The sequence below is a fragment of the Elephantulus edwardii genome, unplaced genomic scaffold, assembly GCF_000299155.1.
Source record: "Elephantulus edwardii isolate Elephantulus edwardi_28Jun2011 unplaced genomic scaffold, EleEdw1.0 scaffold00003, whole genome shotgun sequence".
Classification (NCBI taxonomy): domain Eukaryota; kingdom Metazoa; phylum Chordata; class Mammalia; order Macroscelidea; family Macroscelididae; genus Elephantulus; species Elephantulus edwardii.
Genome location: NW_006399753.1, coordinates 1,526,929 through 1,533,000, shown reverse-complemented (window position 1 = coordinate 1,533,000; position 6,072 = coordinate 1,526,929). Strand labels below are relative to the sequence as shown.

The window sequence follows — 6,072 nt, the reverse complement described above, 5'->3', positions numbered from 1 at the left end:
TGTGTCTCTTCAGGATCCAGACACTCTCCCATCTCCCCATCATCCTTCCTCTCAGGCCCTGAGTCATTTACGAGCCAGACCCTCGTTCCTCACCTGTGTCCAGGAATTCCGTGATGTTGCTGGGGTCTGACCACACATAGGGGTGGGTCTTAAAATAACCGTAGCATCTGAACATCCGTCTGTGACTGAGGGTCACAGGGCCCACAGCCTGATAACGTCCACTGGAGAGTTCTGTGAGTCCAGGGTCCAGGAGCCCCTGTGGTCTCCCTCGTCCAACAGAATGAACTTTTCAAACTTAAACCGCACTGGAGGGACATCTGCCCGCCTGGGGTTTCCCCAGGGACTGGAAGGGCTGAGAGGGTGGGTTTGTCAAAGGCTCCTGGAAGAAAAGAGGGGAGATGTGTTAAATAGGGTCTCGGATCTCCTTCCAGATCACCCTGGGCTGCACTGTGAGAGGGAGGACACCTGTGAGACCAGACCCCTCCCCACAGGGCAGTCCTGAGGCGGCACCACAGCGTCATCTCACCTGTCACCACCAGCTCCAGGACGTCACTGCGTGCTGAGCATGCGGACTGAGTACAGCAGTGACAATGGTATCGCCCTGCATAGTCCAGTCACGTGTGCAATGAGGAACTTGGCCTTGTCTCTGGGCTCCAGTGGCCGCTGTGTGTCCCAGGGTTCTGGGCTTCCTTCTTTGTTCGGAACGTACTTCTGAGCCTCCAGGGACCCCTGACACCAGATGGTTCCTGGATGCCTTGAATAGATCAGAGGTCTTGGCTCAGCCCCGAGGGTGGGTTTGGGGAGGGTCCCTGGAAGGGAACAGAGTGGACTTGAATGAGGTCTGTCCCAGCCTCAGTTCCTTCTCCTCAGCCCAGTGTTGTCACGTGTCCCCATTACCCAGGAGCGGGATCTGAGAAATCTGGAAGCGTTCACCATGCTGCGCTCTGATCCTCTGACTCAGGTGAACCCTGGAAGAGAGTCATGTGAGATACGCGGCCCCAACCCCTGGGCACGTCCTCTCCTGCCCTGCTGTCTCCTGAGGCCTCCGGTCAGACCAGCCCTGGCTGTGACCCCAGAACCCTCTTGGAGTAGGGCTCCCCTCTACTTCCCCACATCTCACCGAGGCAGAGCAGGGACACGAGGGCCACTGTCACGGTGTTTATCCTCCTGCGGATGAGGGAGACCGCGGCTCTCGGCAGGACACACGGACGCACAGTGTGTGACACTCTGAGGATGCGCCCTGTCCCTCACGGGGCTGTCACGTCAGCCACCCCACAGGAAGAGGAACAGCTCCTCCCAGCAGCCCAGCTCTCAGCTCCCCAATGCGAGTCTGAGTGCGCACAGACAGAAGAGAGGTTTCTCCTGATCCCAGCTGGTCTGTCTGAGCCTCACCCATCTCAAAAAGGACAGACAGGTGCAGCCACTCTAGAAGGCAGCTTGGCATGTCCTCAAAAAGCTGAACAAGAGAAATGCCATACCACGCAGCTATTCCACGCCTTGGAATACACCCCAAGAAAATGAGAAATGAGACACAAACGGAGATTTGTACACCAATGTCCATAGCAGCGTTATTCACCATCACAAGAACATGAAAACAGTCCAAATGTCCAGCCACAATCAAATGGATTGAGAATTTGTGGTCCATTCACACAATGGTATATTACGCAGCACTCAGGAGCAATGATTTTGAAAATTACTACATAACTTGGAAGGGAATGGAGAGCAATATGCTAAGTGAACTAACTCAGTCCCGTAAGGACAAATACTGGATAAGCCCCTTATTGTAGGAATAGAAGGATAACTAATACAATGTGTCTGAGGATCCAAGGAGACGGAGGGTGGGGATGGGCAGCGGGGGTAATCATAGGGTCACACAGTCTGATGGGCAGAGGGAGGGGTGGGTGGTGGGTAAAAGAAATGGGATTGGTCCAATGTGAAAAAAATGCGTACGAAATTTGCAAGCAAGTCATTGTTGTTGCTGTTATGTGCCGTCGAGTGGTTTGCGACTCATAGCGACCCTATGTACAACAGCCCTAACCCTGCTCTGTCCTGTGCCAATCGCACTATCTCTGACACACCCATCCCGATTACCCCAGTCACTGAATCAATTCACCTCATAGAGGGTCTTCCCCTCCTGCGCTGTCCCTCCACTCTACCCAGCATGATGTCCCTCTCTAAAGACCTGTCTCTCCTTACAACATGTCCAAAGTATGTCAGACGAAGCCCCAGAATCCTTGCCTCCAAGAAGTAGCCTGGTTTAACCTTCTCTAGGATAATCAGGATGGGAGTGTCAGAGGCAGTGCGATTGGCACAGGACAGGGCAGAGTTTAGGGCTGCTGTACAAAGGGTCGCTATGAGTCGCAAGCGAATCGACGGCACATAACAACAACAACAGGATGAATCTGTTTGTTTTCTTGGCAGTCCATGGTATATTCAAAACTCTTCTCCAGCACCACAGCTCAAAGGCGTCAATTCTCCCTAGTCACTGTCCAACTCTCTGATGCATAACAAGTGATTGCAAAAACCATGGCCTGTATCAGGTGGACCTTAGTCTCCAAAGAGACACCGTTGCTCTTGAGTACTTTAGAGAGGTCCCTAACAGCAGACTTTCCCATCGCAATATGGTTTTTTTATTTCCTGGCTGCTGGTGCCAAGAGTGTTGACTGTGGAGCCAAGCAAACTGAAGCTGTGAACAATCTCAATCTCTTCGCCATCCATCCTGATGCTACCGATTGGTCCAGTGGTGAGAAGCTTTGTCTTCTTGACATTGAGCCTCAGTCCATACTGAAGGCTGCAGTCCTTGACCCTCTGCAGTAAGTGCATGAGGTCCTCCTCAGTTTCAGCGAGCAGGGTTGTGTCATCTGCATAACGCAGATTGTTGACAGATCTTCCACCAATCCTGACGCCACACTTCTCCTCATAGAGCCCAGCCTCTTGGATAATCTGCTCTGCATACAGGTTGAAAAGGTATGGAGACAGGACACATCCCTGGCGTACACCCTTCCCAATTTTTAACCAGGCAGTGTTGCCCTGCTCTGTTCTGACGACTGCCTCTTGGTCCAAGTATAGGTTTCGCATTAGCACGATTAAATGTTCTGGGATTCCCATTCTTCTCAGAGTCAGCCACAGTTTGTTATGATCCACGCAGTCAAATGCCTTTGCATAATCAATGAAACACAGATAGACATTCTTCTGGTATTCTCTGCTTTCAGCTAAGATCCATCTAACATCAGCTACAATATCCCTAGTACCAGGACCCCTTCTAAACCCTTGTTGTATGTACAACAAGCAAATCATTATAGAATAAAAATTGATTTCATAACAAAAGGCCAGACTTAGAGCTCAGCAGAGCCGGTCCCCATCTTGAGTCAGCCCCTGAATGTGACCACACAGACCCCACTTTCCTTTGCTGAACTTCTTCTGTTTTCCCCACTCGCTCGCCTTCCTCGCCAGCATGTCATTCCTGGGTTCTTCTCATCGCCTGGCGTCACGCCGATGCCTGGAGACGCTTCAGGGAGGTTTGTATTCCCACTCTGTCTCATCTCAGTCAGTTCTGCCGAGACAGACTTTAAACAGCTGCACAGTTAGGCTCTAGTTGTACCGGGCTGTGAGTGCAACTAACAATGGGGGAAAGCATAGGGAGACATGATTATTCTTCCTGCCCTCACACTGAGGGTGGATTGTTTTGTTTCTATGAATTCCTCTTCTTCGTTTTTATAGCATCCTTATCCCCGGAGCAAACCTGCAAGTCTCTCCGTCTCCCTGGAGCTCCCTGTGTCTTGGGTAATATCACCCCCGCCTCCTGCTCCTGTCTTTGAGTTTAGGGAACAGAGAGTTGTATTTCGCTCTGACTCCAACATGCTAAAAATCTCTGACTTGATGGCACAGAAAGGACAGCTCATTAAAAGTCAGAAACAACCCAAAGAGGAATTGGTGAGAAGCCAGCCCAAATCACAAGCCCTGGGCTTTCAGCCTTAGGGTTTTGAGGGAGTCCACAGGCACATACCATCTCCTTCCCCTGTGTGTCAGTGCACAGATCTTTCTAGAATTTAGAAAGGAAGCCAGAGAGGCCCTACGAAGCAAAGGTGTGAGACTTCCTTTGGCCGTGTTAGGAGGAGGGGCCAGTCTCAGAAGAGGGAAGCCATGATGGGGAAAAACAGAGGGTCGTGGAGAGATAGAGGACACACTTCCACAGCACGGGCTGGCCGTGACTTGTGACAATGTGCCCGCCTCAGCAGAGATTGTAAACATCGTGCAGCAGCAGGCGACAGGGTCTCCTTCAGTCGTCCCTGGGGTGGCTCTGTGTTGGAGCTAACTCAGTATGAATTAACAACAGCTGAAAAATAGTCATGTGTGTGCCTGGGGATGGGGAGCAATGAGTCTCACTTTTAATACACACAGAAATGGAGCGCAGGGTGTAACAGAGGAGAACGCAGAGACAGATTCTGGGGCTGGGAAGCAGCTCTCTGGAGGAAATGTAATGGGAATAGAAAGATTCCACTGAAAACTGGAAGCTTTGCACAAATTAAGAGTGAAGGAGGAGGCCCAAGCTTCACCTTGGCACCTGCTGGCCCAGCCCAGGGGGAGGCACAGGGTCTGGCTCCCTAGCGTGGCTGGAAGCTGTAACATCTAGTAGTATCCTTTGCTAAAGATACAATTACATTAAAAACCACTTGCTCTCGGTCTCGGACTCTGTCTCACTCACTGTCTCTCATTCTGTCTGTTGTTCTGTCTCTCTCTGTGTCTGTTAGTCTCTCTCTGCTCTCTGTCTGGCTTTCTCTGTCACTCTCTCTGCCTGTCTCTTTCTCTGTCTCCCTGTCTCTCTCTCTGTCTCTTTCTCTGTGTGTCTGTCTTTGTCTTGCTTTGTCTCTGTGTCTGGCTCTTTCTGTGTCTCTGTCTCTTGCTCTGTCTCTTTTTCTGTTTGTCTCTGTCTCACTCTCGCGCGCTCTGTGTCTCTGTCTCGCTCTCTATGTCTCTCTCTCTCTGTTGTCTGTCTTTCTGTCTGTATCTCTCTCTGTGTGTCTGTCTCTCGCTCTGTGTCTCTATGTCTGGCACTCTGTCTCTGTCTCGCTCTCTCACTATGTCTATCACTCTCTCTGTGCTTCACTGTGTGTCTGTCTCTCTCTGCCTGTTTGTCTCTGTCTTCTGGCTGTGCCTCTGTCTTACTCACACTCTCTTGTTTCTCTCTCTGTTTCTCTGTGTTCTGTCTCTTTCTCTCTATCTGCCTGTGTTTTGCTGTTTTGCTGTCTCTATGCCTTGCTCTCTCTCACTGTCACTCTGTGTGTGTGTCTGTCTGTCTCTCTGTGACTGTGTCTATCCATGTGTCTTTCTCTGTGTGTCTGTCAAAAGCACTGACAGACACATACAATGACTTTCCACAGATGCTTTTAAAAGATTTTTGAGATGCTCATGGATGGTTACGAATGGAAGAGAACCTTGGGGAAACCCAAACCTTTCTTATCACTGGATAAAATGCAAGCTGTGTGGGCTCAGTTGTACAATTCCCATCTTCCACAGGGAGCTGCTTTTTAAAAAAACCAACAACAGAAGACAACTTGCAGACAGAAGCTTGCTGGTTCTTTTCCCCTCACTCATCAGTCCCGTTTGTTGGACACATCTGGGCTCCTGCAAAGGGCATATCTGAGTTCAATCCCTGGTCAGTCAGTGTACCCTGTGTGCAGTGGTCACTCACTGGTCAGTGGAAGTTTACTGACCACCAGGATACTGAACAGGCTGCAGTGGAACTACCAGGCAATGGAGAATTAGGAAGAAAGACCTGGCTTTCGACTTCCCATGTGTCATGGGAACGTCACTGGACTGGGCAGTAGTGAGGATACAAGGTCTTAGTGTCACGCAGAGTTTGAATATAAAGAGCAGAACAGAGTCACACACTCACAGACACTGCCTACAGGTTGGGGGAAAACTGCTTTCTACAGAGTGTTCAAGAAGAAATGTGTTTGTATCAGATTTCCAGGCCTGTCTCTTTAGATTTTATGAAGATGGCTTCTGCCTTCACCATGACCATGTGATTTTTTGCAATCTATGTGGAGACTGAGAGTGTTCACAGCTTCA

At 50.2% G+C, this 6,072-nt stretch overlaps 1 pseudogene; it reads right to left on the bottom strand.

The window, feature by feature from the left end:
- LOC102853087 overlaps positions 1 to 6,072 on the bottom strand; it is a 19,137-nt pseudogene that overhangs the window by 4,936 nt on the left and 8,129 nt on the right.